We start from the raw sequence: 21203 nt of genomic DNA, 5'->3' as shown, positions 1-21203 counted from the left end.
TATTACTCAGCCATAAAAAAGAATGAACTTCTTTGATTTGAGTCAATGTGGATGAACCTAGAGATGATTATGCTTCGTGAAATAAGGCAGACAGAGAAAGACAAATACTCTATACATTTACATGTGGAATATAAAACATAAAAGAAATGTATATAAGAAAACAGAAACAGGCTCACAGATACAGAAAACAAACTGGTGGATACCAGTGGGGGAGGGAAAAATGAGGGGCACGCTAGGGGTGGGAATTAAGAGATACAACTACTATGTATAAAAAAATAAGCTACAAGGATATATTGTACAGTGCAGGGAGATATAGTCATGACTTTGTAATAACTTTAAATGGAGTATAATCTATAAAAGTACTGAATCACTATGCTGTACACATGAAACTAATATAATATTGCAGATCAACTCTACTTCAACAATATATCTAACATGAAAAATAAATAAAAAACAATTATGTTGTTTGTAACAACTTACAATTTCAAATAGATTCAATTCAATCACTTCCTTTAAAGTTCCAGTGAGTTTATTAAGTTTGCATTATACATGATTAATATATAAAATCTACTGTACTTCTAAACAATAACAGTAAACAATTAGAAAGGGAAATTTAAAAATTAGTACCATTTGAAATAATATTAAAATTTTGAAATACTGAGGGGTATAACAGGCAATACATGTGCAAATGTTTATGCTGAAAACTATAAAGCATTACTCAAAAACTGAAGATGATTTAAATAATTTTTTTAAGTTTCTATAGCCACTTTTTTTTCAGTTGTACATATACTCACTTTAATCATTTTTATTAATCTCTATTTTCGTATGTCTTTGGAAAGCATTTAGTACATTGAAACATCTTTGAAAAGTATAGATGTTAACCTATATTGAGAAAACAATTGAATCCAGCATTCCCCATAGTTGGCCAAAATTTAAAACATTCTACATATCCATTTACCAAATCTATGAATAGAATACAAAATGTCCACAGACTGAACACTCTGAAAGAGAAAGGCAGTGTGATATTCATGAAGTAGCTCAATCCTGGATGCTGAATGTTGGCTTCACACAGGGTTAAACAATGCATGTTTCTGCACTGCAAATTACCCTCCTCTCTTACTGTAAGAACTATAATATTTGACAGATAAATACTACTCCAGTTTCCATCTCCTTCTTCATATCTCTAAATCATCTTAATCAAACTCCTACCCAATGTAGAATCTCAGGAATATTTGTGGCACACGGCAACCCATCTAATCAGTGGGCAGATGCATCCTTCTCTGAAAGTAAGAAGCAGTAGTTTAGATGCAAACCTGACAACGATTTCATCTGGCTTCATACTAGGGATCACTGAGCAACTGAAGGAAATCACTAGCATTTGCCTCCGCATCATACCTTTAATTATTAAATCCCACTGCAAATCTGCCATCACTGACCTCCGGCCATTCTCAGGAGCCACCTTTGAAGTTAATTGTACCTATTCCTCTACATGACTCTCATTTTTTTAACTTATTATTTTATATTGGAGTATAGTTGATTAACAATGTTGTGATAGTTTCAGATATACAGCAAACTGATTCAGTTATACATATACATGTATCTATTCTTTTTCAAATTCTTTTCCCATTTAGCTTGTTACATAATATTAAGCAGAGTTCCCTGTGTTATACAGTAGGTCCTCCGTGGTTATCAATTTTAAGTATAGGAGTGTGTACACGTCAATCCCAAACTCCCTAACTATCCCTTCCCGCCGCCCTTCACCCCCAGTAACCATAAGTTCATTCTCTAAGTCCCTGAGTCTGTTTCTATTTTGTAAATAAGTTCATTTGTATCATTTCTTTTTAGATTCCACATATAAGCAATATGGTACAATATTTCTGTCTGACTTACTTCACTCACTATGACAATCTCTAGATCCATCCATGTTGCTGCAAATGGCATTATTTCATTCTTTATATTGGCTGAGTAATATTCCATTGTATATATGTACCATATCGTCTTTATTCATACCTCTGTCGATGGATATTAGGTTGCTTCCATGTCTTGGCTATTGTAAACAGTGCTGCAATGAACACTGGGGTGCATGTATCCTTCTGGACCATGTTTTTCTCAGGATAAATGTCCAGGAGTGGGATTATGGGATCATATGGTAGCTCTACTTTTAGTTTTTTAAGGAACCTCCATACTGTTCTCCATAGGAGCTGTACCAAGTTACATTCCCACCAACAGTGTAGGAGGGTTCCCGTCTCTCCACACCCTCTCCAGCATTTGTTGTTTGTAGATTTTTGATGATAACCATTTTGACTGGTGTGAAGTGATATCTCATTGTAGTTTTGATTTGCATTTCTCTAATAATTAGCAATGTTGAACATCTTTTCACGTGCTTCTTGGCCATCTGTACGTCTTCCTTAGAGAACTGTCTATTTAGGTCTTCTGCCCATTTTTTCACTGGGTTGTTTGTTTTGATGATATTAAGCCACATGAGCTGTTGTAAATTTTGGAGACTAATCTCTTGTTGTTCATATCATTTACAAATATTTTCTCCCATTCCGTGGGTTGTCATTTCATTGCATTTATGGTTTCCTTTGCTGTGTAAATGCTTTTGAGTTTAATTAGGTCTCAATTGTTTATTTTTGTTTTCATTTCCATTAGTCTGGAAGGTGGATCAAAAAAGATCTTTCTGTGATTTATGTCAGAGAGTGTTCTCCCTTATGTTCTCCTCTAAGAGTTTTATAATGTCTCGCATCACATTTAGGTCTTTAACTCATTTTGAATTTATTTTTGTGTGTGGTGTTAAAGAATGTTCTAATTTCATTTTTTTACAAGTAGCTATGCAGTTTTCCCAGCATCATTTATTGAAGAGACTGTCTTGCCTCCATTGTATAATCTTGCCTCCTTTGTCATAAATTGACCATAGGTGAGTGGGTTAATTCTGGGCTTTCTATCCTGTTCCATTGATCTATAGTTCTATTTTTGTGCCAGTACCATATTGTTTTGATTACTGTAACTTTGTAATACAGTCTGAAGTCAGGGAGCTTGATTCCTCCAGCTCTGTTTTTCTTTCTCAAGACCGCTTTGGCTATTTGGGGTCTGTCTTTTGTGTCTCCTTACAAATTTTAACATTTTTTGTTCTAGTTCTGTGAAAAATGCCATTGGTAGTTTGATAGGGATTGCATTGAATCTGTAGATTGCTTTGGGTAGTAGAGTCATTTTGAAAATATTGATTCTTCCAATCCAAGAACATGGTATATCTTTCCATCTGTTTGTGTTGTCTTTGATTTCTTTCATCAGTGTCTTATAGTTTCTGGAGTACAGGTCTTTTGTCTCCCTAGGTTGGTTTATTCCTAGGTATTTCATCCTTTTGATGCAATGGTAAATGGGATTGTTTCTTGAATTTCTCCTTCTGATCTTTTGTTTTTAGTGTACAGAAATGCAACAGACTTTTGTGTATTAATATTGTAACCTGAAACTTTACTGAATTAATTGATGAATAGTTTTCTGGTAGCATCTTTAGGATTTTCTATGTATAGTATCATGACATCTGCAAACAGTGACAGTTTAACTTCTTTTCCAATTTGGATTCCTTTTATTTCTTTTTCTTCTCTGATTGTGCTGAATTCTCTTAACTTTTGTGTGTCGGTAAAGTTTTTGATTTCTCCATCAAATCTGAATGAGAGCCTTGCTGGGTAGAGTATTCTCTGTTGTAGGTTCTTCCCTTTCATCACTTTAAATATATCACACCACTCCCTTCTGGCCTGCAGAGTTTCTGCTGAGAAGTCAGCTGATAACCTTATGGGAGTTCCCTTATATGTTATTTGCTGTTTTTCCCTTGTTGGTTTTAATATTTTTTCTTTGTCTTTAAATTTTGACAGTTTGATTACTATGTGTCTTGGCATGTTTATCCTGTCCTTGGTTTTATCCTGCCTGGGACACTCTGTGCTTCCTGGACTTAGGTGACTGTTTCCTTTCCCATGTTATTAGGGAAATTTTCAAATATTATCTATTTGAATATTATCTATTATCTCTTCAAGTATTTTCTCAGGTCCTTTCTCTCTCTCTTCTCCTTCTGAGACCCCCTACAATGTGAATGTCTGTGCATTTAATGCTGTCCCACATGTCTCTTAGACTGTCTTCATTTATTTTCATTCTTTTTTCTTTATTCTGTTCTGCGGCAGTGATTTCCACCATTCTGTCTTCCAGATCATTTATCTCTTCTTCTGCCTCAGTTACTCTGCTATTGATTCCTTCTAGTGTATTTTTCATTTCAGTTATTGTATTGTTCATCTCTGTTTGTTTGTTCTTTAGTTCTTCTAGGTCTTTGTTAAATATTTCTTGCATCTTCTTGATACTTGCCTCCATTCTTTTTCCAAGATCCTGGATCATCTTCACTATCATTATTTTGAATTCTTTTTCTGGAAGGTTGCCTATCTCTACTTCACTTGGTTTATTTTTGGGGGTTTTATCTTGTTCCTTCATCTGGAACATAATCCTCTGCCATTTCATTTCATCTAACTTTCTGTGATTGTGGTTTTCATTCTGCAGGCTGCTGGACTGTAGTTCTTGCTTCTGCTGTCTGCCCTCTGGTGGATAAGGCTATCTAAGAGGCCTATGCAAGATTCCTGATGGGAGGGGCTGGTGGTGGGTAGAGCTGGGTCTTGTCCCTCTGGTGGGCAGGGCCATACTCAGTAAAACTTTAATCTACTTGTCTTCTGCTGCTGGGTGGGCCTGTGTTCCCTCCCTGTTGATTGTTTGGCCTGAGGCGTCCCATCACTGGAGCCTACAGGCTAATGGTGGGGCTAATGGTGGCCTGCGGGAGGGCTCATGCCAATGAGTATTTCCCAGGACTGCTGCTGCTAGTGTCTTTGTCCCTTGGTGAGCCACAGCTGCCCCCCGTCTCTGCAGGAGACCCTCCAACACTAGCAGGTAGGTTTCATTCAGTCTCCTATGGGGTCACTGCTCCTTTCTCCTGGGTTCTAGCGTGCACAAGACTTTGTGTGTGCCCTCCAAGAGTGGAGTTTCCATTTCCCCCAGTCCTGTGGAAGTCCTGGAATCAAATCCCACTGGCCTTCAAAGCCAGATTCTCTGGGGGCTCCTCCTCCTGTTGCCAGACCTCCAGGCTGAGAAGCCTAATGTGGGGCTCAGAACTTTCACTCTAGTCGGAGAACTTCTGTGGTACAATTGTTCTCCAGTCTGTGGGTATGGGACTTGATTCTATCACGATTGCGTGCCTCCTACCTTCTCACCATGGCTTCCCCTTTGTCCTTGGATGTAGGGTATCTTTTTTGGTACCTTTCAGTGTTTCTTTGTCGATGGTTGTTCAGCAGTTCGTTGTGATTCCAGTGTTCTTGTAAGAAGGGGTGAGTGCACATCCTTCTACTCTGCCATCTTGAGCTAATCCGTCTCATGTATGTCTCTCATGTTCCAGAGAACAAACACTAGCTCAATATTTCAATGTACTTCAAAAATATCCCTGATTATTTTTGAGTCTTTGGCAGATGAGGAAGCTGAAGTATGGAGCATATGTTTTATCCAAGGACTCAAAGAAGGTAAGTAAAAGCTCTAATTTTGGGAAATTGGGATTGACATATATACACTAATATGCATAAAATGGACAACTAATTAGAACTTGCTGTACATAAAAAAAAAAAGCTCTAAGTTTTTCTTTCTGGCTCTGCAGTTAAATGCCTAATACATATGCTCATGCTATTTTCACTCTGCCCTTTCTATTTACAGGTGGTACATTTGGTGACAGACTCATCTCAGACCCAAACCCGGGAAAGATGGTTCTTTGGGACACTAGTCCACCATCTTCCATCTGCTGACTTTCCAAATAAAGTCGCTCTTTCTTGCCTCAACACCATTTCTCGATTATCGGCCTGTCATGCAGCGAGTAGTATGAGCTTGGACTCGGTGACAAAAATACAGAGGAAATACTAAAGGTTGGCTGAAGGGTGGGATAGAGGAGAGGAGCCAAGGAAACTAAGCAACTAAAAGGAAAGGTCTAGATTTGATTCCTAGTGCCCTGGAATACATATGCTTCCCTGAGGCTATGCTGCTTGACTCTAACTGAGGTTCCCTGGGGCCCAAGTTAAAAGCTTCTGCTCTCAGTACACAGAGAAGCTAGCTCTCTTCTTATTTGGTTTCCAGTTTCATTCTTTTCAGAAGTGCAGACTTCCAGCTCAAAGTACCTCAAATCACCATTGAAGTATAAAGCTCTTCAGACATAAAAAAGCAGCTTCCATCAGGGCAGAGATGCGTGGACTTAGCAAGCTAAAAGCACCCTTGGAATACACCTGCTGGAAACAAAGCTAGGTTCTGGTCAAAACCCAGACCGTTAGTCATCTTTAAGTCCCAAATTATTCATTGAAATCATAATTTGGAGACAAATCCTATCATACTCCCCTTTCAGGTCCCCACTTTTCGTTTTCTAAGTTACTTTAATTTAAAATTTGTTTTATGTAACGAGAAGATTGGTAGCTAGGAGAGAGAAAATGAGCCAGATTTCCTCTGAAGGAGGTTGGGGTGAGAAGGGTAAAACGCCATGATTTCTCCCCTGTTAATGCTTTACTCCTTGGGGTATGAGGAGTTTAAATTTCCAGAAATTCAATCTTTCTTGAAATTTAATAACTGACTTATTTTTAGAGTATAAAAAGCCACACTCGGGCTTCCCTGGTGGCACAGTGGTTGAGAGTCCGCCTGCCGATGCAGGGGACACAGGTTCGTGCCCCGGTCCGGGAAGATCCCACATGCCGCAGAGAGGCTGGGCCCGTGAGCCATGGCCGCTGAGCCTGCGCGTCCGGAGCCTGTGCTCCGCAACGGGAGAGGCCACAGCAGTGAGAGGCCCGCGTACCGCAAAAAAAAAAAAAAAAAAAAGCCACACTCAACGACCTTTCTTGAGTAGAAAAACATTGGCAAGGAATAAAAAAGCACGGAGCCTAGTCCATGGCCCCCATTACAAGACTATGCAATTAGTTTAGGCTTTTAGTTTTTCTTTACCTGTAAGAGGAGGGTAATACAGGTTTCCCCGCTATCTGAAAGTAGTGTGTTCCTGTGAAACCTTCCCTAAGTGGAAATGGTGTAAAGTGAAGATGCAATGACCTAACAGATGCACAAAATAAATCGAGGTAAAGCATAGATGTTCACAGAAACAGTTCAAAGCCATTGGTGACTTGACGCTGAGATGCTGAGTGTAGTTCCCGGGGGAAGGGGAAGGATTTGGAGGCGATGCCGCTCTCAGGGGTGGGGTGGGGTGGGGTTGAAGGTGGGGCGTGAGGGCATTGCCTCTATCACAGCTGCTGCTGCAAAAAAAAAATGTTGAACACTGTTTTTGCTTTTCACTTTTTTTTTTTGTAAAAGCAAATATCCTCTTCGAATTTCTTTCAGTTAGCAAAATCAAGTAATAAAATAATGTAAGTCTTCGTAAAAGCAAAGTGGTATAAAGCAAGCAAACTTTCGAAAAGCGGGGGATGCTTGTATTAGCTTCCCTCCCTTTCTAGTTTGTGGTGGTCATTAAAGGAAGGGGAGCTTGCACAGCAGGGATTATGAACTGTTAGCTGAATTAAGGAATACATTTGGAATCTCTCTAAATAGGTAGAAGCATACTTTTAAGTGTCATAAAAAATGCAGAAAGAGGTTAAATGCCAATCCCATAGACTTCACCAAGGCAATATACCCATTTCTACCGAGAGAAACATTTATCTCCCATGAAGCAACTTTTTACAAGCAAGATTATTTTATATAATTCACAAATGATTCTGCATCCTTTAAAAGGGCAGCTTATCCTTGTGTGTTGAAAGGAACATACTTATTAAAAATCTGGTTAATTTTCTTTTCTGCTTATCCTAAAGTACATTGATTTAATCTTTCCTGCACATTTCCAGGGATCTTCAAAGCTAGTTCCTGAGTATTCTGGTACCCTAAGTAACTCTTGGTGGACATTAATATTTTCCTAGGATGATTTTTTCTGTTTCGGTGTACCTACATGATGAAGACATCTAGAGTGAAATTCCCAAAGGGTTTACAGAAACAAATGTCAACAGCTGAATGATTTGCTTGCCTGTGCCAGCTCATTTGTTCTGAACAGAAAAGGCAAAGACAAGCTGATCCCACAATGATCAGACGGAATGAAGGCACTGATTATGTCAATGCGAGAATAATTAGACACATAGTCACCATAAACAGCCTTTGAAGTGTTTCAACAGCTATAATTTCATCCATTGCTATCATCTAGCTCTTAGCAGAGAAACCAACTCTCAATTTTTCTGTGGATGGATCTAAGCAAAAAGGATTTGGTCCATTGCTTAATACTAGAAGATTACTAAAAAGTGGTAGTTGAACAAGAATCTTAAACATTGGTCACTTCTGACTGTTGCAAGTGAAAATTATACAAGCAGACTACCTCCCCGTTTTAAATTCCTGATTCAAACCTAAATTGGGACAGCCTAGTATCACTACTGTAACCGAGCAGGACCCTATGAGCCCTTCCCAGAACAGATCCCGCCCATGTCCTCCGCCTGCCTTTTGTCTGTAGAAAAACTTTAGTCAAAGAATAAATTTAATCAGAGAAGTGAGAAAATGCAAGAAAGGAAAACAGTCAAGCAAGACAAAACAATACTTTAGCCATTAAACAAAGTCAAAGACCTTTAGTTCTTCCGAAAGGGCTACAGAGAATATTCTGAGCCATGGCCTTTGAGCTGTTTTGCAGATACTGAAACCCCCATCAGCTGGGAGATGTTAATTGTATGCCACCCACAAGCATGCAGACCCCAGAACAGGTGGAACCAAAAGGTTGATGATGCCGACTCCCAATGACCTCACCATCAACCAATCAGAAGAATGTCCACGAGCTGACCACGCCCTCCTCTTTGAACACCGTAAGACTCCTCACTACCCCCTCCAGGGCGGGACACACAGTCTTGAGGGCATTAGCCCGCTGTGGCCCCCTTTGCCTGGCAAAGCAATAAAGCTTTTCTTTCCTACCTCACCCAAAACTGTGTCTCCCGGTTTTCTATTCCGCATCAGTGAATAGAGGCAACACTACTGTATTTCTATAGTTTGCTTAATATTCACAATATGAGAAAAAACCTTCTTCTTTCTTCAAAATTTATGCTCCCATCCTCTACCCAACTCTCATCTGATATACTTCATTGACCTTCCCATCTCAGATCAATCGTCCTTTTCCCATCACCGTCCCCTCCTGGGATCATGGAGAAAGGCAGCCTCTGACCATCAAGGGTGCATCCTTCCACTGGTACACTGGACCCCCTCTCTTTCACATCTTTATATTAGGTACCTTAGTTCTGCTAGTTCAATGGTCTCAAAATGTGGTCCCCAGACCAGCAGCATCACTTAGGAACCTGAATCAGAAACTCTGGAGGGTTATTCTGAAGTCTTATAAAGTTTGAGAAACCACTGAGTTAGTTCAGTGGCCCTCAATACTAACTACGTATTTGAATTATGTGGGGAATTTTTATTTTATTTAATTAATTAATTTATTTATTTAATTATTTTGCGGTACGCGGGCCTCTCACTGCTGTGGCCTCTCCCGTTGTGGAGCACAGGCTCCGGACGCGCAGACTCAGCGGTCATGGCTCACGGGCCCAGGCGCTCCGCGGCATGTGGGATCCTCCCGTACCGGGGCACGAACCCGTGTCCCCTGCATCGGCAGGCGGACTCTCAACCACTGCGCCACCAGGGAAGCCCTATGCGGGGAATTTTTAAAATACCAGTTCCAGAGCCCCATGCCCAGAGATTCTGATTAACTTGGTCTGGGATTGGCCCAACCATTGATGTTTTAAAATTTTTCCCACATGATTGTAGCATGACACCAGCGTTGAAACCACTGAGTTGAAGCCTTTCCCTCTCCTATATTGTCAACCTCAATGATCGTTTCATAAGATGTTTTTGCCACCATAGTTTGTCACGTAATTACTTAGGAAGTTATATATGTTCCTTGTCTACCTCTTTACAGCTAATGGGTCCTGAAAACCCATTCTGTTTTATCACACAAGTTAGAATGTTACTGATACTGTAGGTCCTAACAGCTCCAAAGTTGTGAGGATCTTGTGTCAACGACCCTGGGAAACTTTAATGAATAGACAATTGATACAGTTATCCATGCAGCTGACACGGCTGCTTTAAACTCATGTGTTGAGAACACTCATTCTACTTGTGCCTTTAGAGAACCCAATGTCCATGAGCAGTAAACAACAAAGAAATAAAGAATCTGCTTTCATTCTGTATCTTGATAGAAACTCATAAACTTTAAAGGAAACTAAAATTCATCATGTAATTCAAAGTTGTAAGTTCTCTGCCCCTCAATATATTCATCACAGTTGTTATTTGTATGCATACGTCTATATAGCTGTAATAGCTCTAGATTATATAAACATATCAATAAGTATAGATTATAGGTATTCAATCTACATATATGTATATATAAAATATATACGTATTATGTATCTCCAACTATATTATAAATCTCTGAAGATTAACAAGCATATCTTAAATCCCTTTATATCTACCACATTACCAATTAAAATGTAATAGATGTTCAATTAATGATTTTTGTTAAATGCTTGTTGTTAATTTAGGTTAGCTTATTCATTTATTTGCACAAAATTCTTCCTACCCTCTTCCTATATTCCATCCACCCATGGGTTCTACTTTAAGATGTCAGAAGTAGTGTGCTACAGACTGGTTTGGGAACGTGAGTTTAACTCCTTATTCTCACATTTAAGAGCTCCATTCCTTTGATCGAGCTCCTTAACCTCCTTCTCCCACAAAATATTGTATTAATATCCAAATTATCTAATTCGTAGCTTTCTAGTGAAACATACAGATATGTACACATGCTTTTAAAACTGTGAAATAATGTAAAAGTTCAGAATTGTTACAATAATGGCAGAGGCAGAAATGAGCTAGCCATTCACCACAGCAGTTTCCTCTTCCCCCTAAGCACACAGCCAGCCTGCTCTCCTAGCAGACTGGTGTTCTAGAAGATTGAATATCTTAGCCTCCTGTTGGCCAGAAACACCCACATTAAGTCAGGGCCAACTGACAGCTACCTGTCTCGGTAAGTAAAAATCTACTGGATATTAGTACACCCACTTATGCATGTATTATCCATGGTTGCTTTCAAACTAAAACAGCAGAGCTGAGTAGCTGTGATAGAGACTATATGGCCAGAAAACCCTAAATATTTACTATCTGGCCCTTTGCAAAAAAGGTGCAGTCCACTACTTCAGCAAAAACAAACTATTACTCTATAGATCCACTGAAATTGTTAGATTCGCTTTTTACAGCACATAGTATTACCCCTGCTAACACAAGGATCTCCCATTCTCTTAAAGTTACTATCTATTTCTCCCCTTAGTAGTCCCAAAGGCAATGGCTTGCTTTGAGGTTGCTTCTTTGTTTCCTTTCATGTTTTTAATCTATCAAGCCAAATAAATGGTTAGGTTACAGTGGTTACAATGGTTACAGTGGTAACAATGGTTACAGTGTTAGGAATCTTCTGATTGGAGTATGTTCATCCACACAGCATAGGCTTGTGAGATATTCTCTGAAGAGCAATGATTGTTTGACTATCACACATTACTCTTGAAAATGATGCCTTGTATTCAAGCAAGATAGTAAAATTAAACAAGGTACTATTTTCGCACTTACCATGGCCACCATCTGTAACATATGCATGTGACAGAGACTGCCAATTGTCTGCCAACATCCATTTCCTCTGAGCCCTTCATTGTTTTAGCTAAACACATGGGTGCCCAGAAGAAACAAAAAAGATTATGTTACCCAGTCTCCCTTGCAAATAGCCATGTTATGTGTCTATGACCTGGCCAAAAGAAGTGAGTGAAAATGAGGTGTACAAATTCCAGGAGTGGGAGAAAGATGCTTTCTCCTTCCGTGGCTTCTGTCCTGTTTGCTGAAATGTGACATGATGGCTGGAGCTACGCAGTTGTTCTTGGACCTCGAGGTAGAACTCAGTTATTGAGTATGATGCTTCAACAAGAGAGAATCCCTGGTGATTTTTTTAAATTAATTTATTTATTAATTTATTATCTTTGGCTGCATTGGCTCTTTGTTGCTGCGTGCGGGCTCTCTCTAGTTGTGGCGAGTGGGGGCTACTCTTTGTTGCGGTGTGCGACCTTCTCATTGTGGTGGCTTCTCTTGTTGCGGAGCACGGGCTCTAGGCACGCGGGCTTCAGTAGTTGTGGCGCCCGGACTTAATTGCTCTGCAGCATGTGGGATCTTCCCAGACCAGGGCTCGAATCCCTGTCCCCTGCGTTGGCAGGCAGACTCTTAACCACTGCACCTGGAGACTTCCCTGGTGATTTTGGAGACATTATACCAACCAAGGACATCCTACTTTCACATGAGACAGAAATACACATGAATTAAAAAAAAGATTTTGAGTCTGGTCACTTGAGGCCCAACTTAATCTCATTTGATAAAATAGAAAAGTGAGCTAGAAATTAACAATTTATTAAGAAAAAGAAAGTAAAACAGTGAGATAATTTTAAAACAACAAAAACCAAATAGCAGAGTATAAAAGTGATTATCCAAAAAAAAAGCCTGTATAAAAGAGATAATATTTTTGAACTATATGAATGGCCCCTGTCTCTCATATTTCTTTTAATCAACATTCCTGCTATTCTGCCAGTAGCATGGATTTGACTGGAAAGGTTTAGGGTGGTCACAGCAGGAATGCAGAAAGAATGTAAATAATCAGCTTCTGACACCCAAAAGATAATCCTGTTGCTAGTACTGAAGTAGGGCTTTGTGTAGAACGAGAATATTGTACAAACTTAACTAAAAAAGTCAGAACCAAGCATGGAAGGAAGGGCTGAAAACATAAATTTTCTCCATTTGTAATTCGAAATAATACCCTTTTACCCATAACGTTGGGCTACAGGGCATGTAAAGGTGTGTACAATGTACATAGGATGCAGAGAATGAGAAGATCCAAAGTTTCCATGAGAGGAAGATGGAAGACAAAATATGAGATAGCACACAAAGGGGGCTCTGGATAATTTCTTTCCCTGATCTTTATAGATGACAGAATTAGAAACATCCTGACAGCACTGAGTCTGGGGAACCATTTTCTTTGTTGCTGGGTGACTTTCAGGTCCCACCTCAGCTCTGCACCATCCAAAAGCAAGAGCAGGGCTTCCCTGGTGGCGCAGTGGTTGAGAGTCCGCCTGCCGATGCAGGCGACACGGGTTCGTGCCCAGGTCCGGGAAGATCCCACATGCCGCGGAGCGGCTGGGCCCGTGAGCCATGGCTGCTGAGCCTGCGCGTCCGGAGCCTGTGCTCCGCAACGGGAGAGGCCACAACAGTGAGAAGCCCGCGTACTGCCAAAAAAAAAAAAAAGAAAAAAGAAAACAAAAGCAAGAGCAAATGCGTGCATGGCTCCTAGTTTCCTGTGGTCTGAAATTGTTGTGGAAGAGACTTGGAAATGTCCTTGGTCTGCGGAGAGACAGAGCTGTGCAGGAACCAGTGGGCAACTCAGGAGGAGGTTTAGTCTGGGATCCTTGGGCTCCAGTGGCGGAATCACCCCTCCGCCAAAAATATCCAAGATGAAACCTTATTTGGGAAAGGAGAAAAACAGACAGCATCACAGCGAGAGCCAGTGAGAATCCAGAAAACACTGACCAGTGAGAACTGAGATTCATCCTTCTCTACTGTAACTAAGCTGCCTTGCCTTCACACCTAGATATCATTAAGAGAAGAACACAGGAAGGGGGACGGGCTCAAAGAGATTGAGCACTATATTAAAAGGGCTAGTTTATCTAAAAGGATATTTTTTTAAAGATATCATTAAAGATATAAATTGTAAAATTTATACTATACTATGAGGTATCACTTCAGACCAGTCAGAATGGCCATCATTTAAAAGTCTATAAAAAAAAAAAGTCTACAAATAATAAATGCTGGAGAAGGTGTGGAGAAAAGGGAACCCTCCTACACTATTGGTGGGAATGCAAATTGGTGCAGCCACTATGGAAAACAGTACAGAGGTTACTTAAAAGGCTAAAAATAGAGTTACCATAGGATCCAGCAATCCCACTCTTGGGCATATATCTGGGGAAAACTCTAATTTGAAAAGATACACGCACCCCTAATGTTTATAGCAGCACTATTTACAATAGCCAAGACATGGAAGCAACCTAAATGTCCAGATGAATGGATAAAGAAGATGTTGTGTACACACACACACACACACACACACACACACACACACTGGAATATTACTCAGCCATGAAAAAGAATGAAATAATGCCATTTGCAGCAACATGGAAGGACCCAGAGATTGTCATACTAAGTGAAGTAAGTCAGACAGAGAAAGACAAATATCATATGATATCACCACTTATTTGTGGGATCTAAAAATGATACAAATGAACTTATTTACAAAGCAGAAAGAGACTCACAAAGAAAAAAAACGTATGGTTACCAAAGGGGAAAGGAGGGAAGGGATAAATTAAGAGTTTGGGATTAACAGATGTATAGTATCACATATAAAATAGATAAACAACAAACTCCTACTGTAGAGCACAGGGAACTCTATTCAATAGCTTGTAATAAACTATAATGGAAAAAAATTTTTTAATTGTACCATTTTTTTCTTTATCCAGTAGGTAGTGACCATAAGAAAGATTATATCAGCCAAAAGAACCAACAGAGATGTACATGTTCCTTACACCCCTAACTGTTCTGTGAGTTAAACAGATTACTGTATTTACAACGTTCAAAGAGAAGGCATGTCAGACACCGCTTCCTTTTAATTGTGGCAAAGAGCTTTTGAACAGACTATTTTCTTAAAAGATTAAAATAATTTATTTTCATATCTCTTACTATTTCTGAGATGTAGAAAAGAGTGAAACAGCTACATCAAAATGAAACATAAGAATGAAGCTTAATAAATTAATGGACACTTCCTTTAAGTAACTTCAGAGGAAAATCTATCAATTTATTCCAAGTTTAGACTATCTATATTTTCCTTTTATTCTGTAAACATCTGTTATAATGTCATGTTGCGTGGGCCACCAGTGCATTGAATAGGCTCAGTTTTCCTCAAACAGTCTCTCTTCTGTTTCTATTATTGCTATTGCTGCTGCTGCCGTTGTTATTATTATTTTCACATTGCTCCTACCTGGCTCCAATATTAATATATAGATTTCTTCACTCATTTATCATCAGAAAAATAAATATGGCTCACTCTCCTACATCTTCCACATCATATTAGAGCATATGTCCCTACTTGCTGAGTAAAATTATTTGCAAATATAATCCTAACGGCTATCATTAGTGTTCTGTGATAGCCAACAATTTTTATCTTTCTACCCTAAATCCACCCTTCATTGTCTATTCTGTAAAAATGTTGATGGACCCTGTAAAGACTTGCCACGTATCAGTGGCGTGGTGTTAAGCTTTGTCAGCAGAGGGCGCTAAAGGGATCCAGGAAGAGGAAACTTTCTTGGTTCTGATGAACTCTGGGATAGGCTCTTGCAGTACAAGCCTTGGGTGGCTTCTGCTCCCAGCAGCTCCTGGTGGCTACCCGCATATGGTAGTTGTCTGGGGGCAGTGTCCCTTGCCACTCCCCCAAGGGGCTCGTGACCTCAGTAACGTTTGCTCTCCAGTGGGCCTCAGATGCACCCTCTCCAATGAGGTTTAGATTTCAGCCCTGGGAAAGGGGTTCTTCCAGTTCCTAATGATTCCTTGGCTGCACTCGACCCAAGGGGTAATGGGTGCTCCCTGTATGTGCTCTTCCTTTATTTTTTAGAGACCTTATAGACACCATCCAGTCTGGGGTAGGGTTAGGGTTAGGGTTAAGGTACTATATTAATCATGAATCATTACATGCCTGTAATGATTACCTCGATCCTCTGTTATAACGACAATTCTCTATATTAAGCCTTTCCTGTTCAAATCAGTAGGAGATATTCTGCCCTGGGAGTGGTCCCAGGGGACAGATCTGCAAAGATGGGTTTCGGGAGGGGTTTGGTTGTACCCTTGAGCTTGACTGCAGCGCGGGGCTCTCTGTTAATGGTACGTGGCATTCTAGGAGCCCATGGCACGCAATGACATCTCACTTAAACCAGCACCTGTGGTGTACTGTGATAAAGTGCCAACTGAAGCAAGTGTCTCGAGAGCCCAAGTGTCTGCTGCACTTGACCATGACGGCAGTGACGATGGCTACAAGGATTTTGGTGAAGGAGAGGTGTTTTCTAAGTGCACTTGAGCACTTACAGAATAAAAATGACAAGCTCTCAGCTCAAGTCACAGCCTGAGGAGTAGGGAGCGACGGTGAGAAGCATGACACATTATTTGATTTATTGTAGCCAGAGGGCTGATCTTGCTAAAAACCAAACTCGGTGCTTCATTGTGCGAGTTGCTGAATGCCAGCAACCCTTGCAAATCCACAGTTCGATGCCTTCTCTACCACAATGGAGCTGGGCCCTGTGAACATTTCTCCTTTGCCGGTTGGCACAATGCTCAAGTTTGCTAAGAGAACCTGGAGGAGGAATGGGTTTCTCTTCGGGGTCCTGGCATGCTCTTTGAGGTAGCCCGGAAGCACCTCTGATCTGTGCAATGTCCTGCTCCAGCCCCACCCATGTCTTCAAAGGGTCGGCTCCAGGCATTCAGGGACGGCTTACTCAGAAGTCCTTTCAGGTGGCTCAGGGCAGACTCTTGCTGGAAGGACGTCACCTGTGAATGGCTTCTGCTGGCACCCCCTTGAGCAGCTTTGCAGCCTCAGAAAACTCGGCCATCCAGACGGTCATGGCTGTGCCTGTTTGCATCTTAGTCTATGGCATGGGGGCATCTTCCAGATCCTTTTCCATCCATTGCACACTATTGAAGTCCTAGGGGCCAGGTCCTATTCCTGTATCTGTTATTACTATACTCTTTAGAGTTCTGTTTATTGCTAGCTGGTCCCCCATCATAGCTAATAATTTTTTTTTTTTTTGCGGTACGCGGGCCTCTCACTGCTGTGGCCTCTCCCATTGCGGAGCACAGGCTCCGGACGCGCAGGCTCAGCGGCCATGGCTCACGGGCCCAGCCGCTCCGCGGCATGTGGGATCTTCCCGGACCGGGGCACGAATCCGTGTCCCCTGCATCGGCAGGCGGACTCTCAACCACTGCGCCACCAGGGAAGCCCAGCTAATAATTTTTGATGTTCAGATTTCTGTGTGCTCTCATCTTCTCCCGAATTCTAACTGATATATCTCTTAAATTTTCAATATTTTAGCTGGGGAATAAAGAAAGCATGAAAAGTAAGTAAGATACGATTTAATCATAATCTCCCAGGAATCATTCCTTTTTAAGTTCTGTATCACTACATTTAAGTTCTTTATCACTTCATGTATTCTTGAAATGATCTAAAGTGAGTTAGATGTAATGAAATAACTATTTGGACCATTTCTTAAGTAAAGTTAAAATTAGTAAACCGATCAAAACTTAGTATTACAAAAAAGCCTGTATAAGAAAAATGTGCAAGATACGATTTGGTCCTATTTATTGATAAAATTACTGAGTTTAGTGAAGCCAAAATCTCGGAAAGGTCTGTTAAAATTAAAAGCAAATATTTTATATATGTAATTCTGAAGGAAAGATTAAACAAACATAACAGATGTGATATAACTGAAATACGACTTTAGCTTTGCCTAATAGTATTCTCTTAAACTTCAGGGGAAGCCCATTTTTCTCTGAATCCAGGAAGAAATCTTAGAATCTAGTACATCCCTTGGTTTATTGGCTGATATTTTAAAAGTAAAAAATTATTTCGTTATGTTAATTATAAACATAGGGTCAACTGCGAATTCTCCAAGGACTGAAGTTTCACTCACTTCAGTTAAAGTAAACAGACACGGGCCCTCCACTCTACTTAGGAAGAAGATAGGATGCACATTACTCCAACAGGTGTTTTCAAAAAGTGGTCTTCTTTTTCTGTTTCTGGTCATTCTTATGAAATTCTTCTTTCTTTTGTCTGGTTTAGTATTATTGGATAAGGGGTGCAAAAGCAATGAAACTAGATGTAGTTTGATAAGTTCATTTTGGTTTGATATCTCATTTTTGTATATACATCTTCTGTTGCATCTTGGTGCCTTGCTTGAAATGGCAAATTTAATATTATATATACATATGCACACATATATAGTTATATTACATATATATTTACTATTTTACTTAATAACATATAACATTTTGATTGATAATATGATTAATTTGAAAGAAATTTCATGTTATTGAAAGTTTCACATCAAACATGTTTTTATTTGTTTTGTTTTTGTGGTACCCGGGCCTCTCACTGTTGTGGCCTCTCCCATTGCGGGCACAGGCTCAGGACGCGCAGGCTCAGCGGCCATGGCTCACGGGCCCAGCCGCTCCGCGGCATGTGGGATCTTCCCGGACCGGGGCACGAACCCGTGTCCCCTGCATCGGCAGGCGGACTCTCAACCACTGCGCCACCAGGGAAGCCCCAAACAATTTTTTATAATGGGAAAGTTATGAAGGGCTTCTTCATTGTTTCTTATTTTTTCTTCTGCAAAATCACTTTCGGTCTTTGACACATTTGCTGTTTTACCAATTGCTTAATTTGGCATGCTCTAAAAATCTCCACGGTTAATCACGCTAAAAGTAAATTTAAAACTCAGACTTAGTTAATATTTTATCAAAGTGCATCTTGATAATTCCCTTGCATAATTGCAACTTCTGAATTCAAAACCATTTTGACTTTTACAGGCTTATTTTCTATCTTCTGATATAAATCAACATTTAAAAGATTTGAACAATGTATTTTAATTTCATGCATGCAATTATAATGCTTATTATTGTCACTTTAAAATATATCATTTATACCAACTTCATGTGTGCTCATGAAAAAGAAAAAAGTAAATCTACTTTTTTTTAAGTGAAGAGATTTAAGTACTCCATGTATTTTGTTTGTTTTGTTTTGTTTTGGATTAGATTGAAGTTTTCTGTTCATTAAATAAAATGTATTCTTCCGGGAGAAAGAACAGATTAAAAGTATAAACCCTATTCGGTAAAGTCATCTCTACATTGAATCTTAAGAAAATAAGGAACAGTGCAAAATTCTACTAGTTATGAGAATCCTTATTCTTAGCCTAAAAAAACGAAGCATAAACCCTGATTATAGACTTTTAAGGAAATTTGTCAGAGGCATTGTTCTGTTGAAGCCAAACATTAGAAACTTACAGAGAAAATCTGTAGGCACCTAAAAATATGAATTAAAGTACATAACAGTACTCTTTGTTCTTCGATTGCTGCCTGGCTAGAGAAGCATGAAATCAAAGTACTTTGTTATTTGCCTACCTCTACAAATATCATTAAATTTGATATTAAGTACAGGTTCCTCTTTCAAAGATTTAAAACAGAAGGAAAAATCAGCAAAGAAGTAGTAAACACCTGAATTTTAGTAAGTTATAACTTATTTTTATATATTTAATCATAAGGTGCATCTTCACTTGTTTCTATATTTAAAAATATGTTAATACAACTGAATAAAAATCACACTCAACATGGCTTCATTCATTCATCTGTTCACTCACTCATGTACCCATTCATTTGAGTTATCAAGGGCCCATTCTATTCATGGGCCAGGACTTCAGATGATGATCATAGAATCCTGGTATTCAAAATGCTTACATTTTAGTGAGAAACATTTTCACATGAAAACTAAAAGAAATACGAAAGTATAATTATAAGGGCTCCAAATGAAATGCCAAATGTGCTTGGAAATTTCGAGAAAAAGAAATGGCCTGATTCTGTTAGGAAGTGTAGGAGAAGGAAAAGATGCCCCTGAATGAGGTTCTGTTTGAGATAAATCCTGAAGAACAAGTAGGATTCCAGTAGCTCGTGATGCAATAATGATGGAAGAAAGCTTTGAAGTCCTGGATGTACCATATTTGGGATACACAGGGAGAGTACCTGGGAAGTCACATAGGAAATGAAACTAGAAAATTATTAAGGTCATGGGCATCGAAGGGCCTGTATCGTTTGCCAAGGATGTTGGACTTTGACCAATAGGCCCGTGTTTTCTAGTCTGATATATTGAGGCACACTTTAATGATTTACCCTCACCAAAAAGGAGTCAAATGCTAATATATAGTTGATAAATACAAATGCATAATAGCATAACATACCGCTATGATCACCCCAACAATGCTGCAAAACGAGCCAACAAAAAGTTGAGTGACATAAAACATAAGCACTGCAAATCAAAACTACAATAAGGTATCACCTCACACCAGTCAGAATGGCTATGATCAGAATATCTACAAATGCTGGAGAGGGTATGGAGAAAAGGGAACCCTACTACACTGTTGGTGGGAATGCAAACTGGTACAACCACTATGGAGAACAGTATGAAAGTTACTTATAAAACTCAAAACAGAGCTACCATGTGATCCAGCAATCCCACTCCTGGGCATATATCCAGAGAAAACCATGGTTTGAAAGGATACATACACCCTATTGTTCATTGCAGCACTAGTTACAGTAGCCAAGATATGGAAACAACCTAAACGTCCACCAACAGAGGAATGGATAAAGAATATGTGGTACATATATACACTGGAATATTACTCAGCCATAAAAAGAATGAAATAATTTGCAGCAACATGGATGGACCTAGACATTACCATACTAAGTGAAGTAAGTGAGACAGGGAGAGACAAATATATGATATCACTCACACGTGGAATCTGATTTTAAAAAGTTGATATAAGTGAACTCATTTACAAAACAGAAACAGACTCACAGATAGCTAAAAAACAAACTTCTGGTTACCAAAGGGGAAACGTTGGGAGGGAGGGATAAATCAGGTGCTTGGGATAAACATACACACACTACTATATATGATAGATAACCAACAAGGACCTACTGTATAGCACAGGGAGCTCTACTCAATATTCTGTGATAACCTATCTGAGAAAATAATCTGAAAAAGAATAAATATATGTATATGTAAAACTGAATCACTTTGCTCCACACCTGATACTAACATGTTAGTATGGTTGTAAATCAACTATACTTCAATAAAAATTTTATAAATAAATAAATAAAATTAAGAAACCGAAAAAAACAAAACCAAACCGTAAGCACTTATTGTTCACTTGTCTAGAGTCAGCTGAGGGTTTGGCAGCTCTGCTAGTCATGGCAACACTCATGCACAA

The 21203-nt window shown here is 39.5% G+C and overlaps 1 protein-coding gene and 1 pseudogene across 4 annotated transcripts in view; one reads left to right on the top strand and one right to left on the bottom strand.

The window, feature by feature from the left end:
• Positions 1 to 5937, top strand: part of LOC137225361 (serine/arginine-rich splicing factor 11-like) — a 46176-nt pseudogene extending 40239 nt beyond the window's left edge.
• Positions 1 to 21203, bottom strand: part of ZNF385D (zinc finger protein 385D) — a 944809-nt gene that overhangs the window by 643534 nt on the left and 280072 nt on the right. The gene's annotated exons all lie outside the window — the stretch shown is intronic.

This window comes from Pseudorca crassidens, chromosome 5, assembly GCF_039906515.1.
Source record: "Pseudorca crassidens isolate mPseCra1 chromosome 5, mPseCra1.hap1, whole genome shotgun sequence".
Classification (NCBI taxonomy): Eukaryota; Metazoa; Chordata; class Mammalia; order Artiodactyla; family Delphinidae; genus Pseudorca; species Pseudorca crassidens.
Note: the sequence above shows the minus strand (reverse complement) of the source record. Positions and strands in the feature narration are given on the sequence as shown.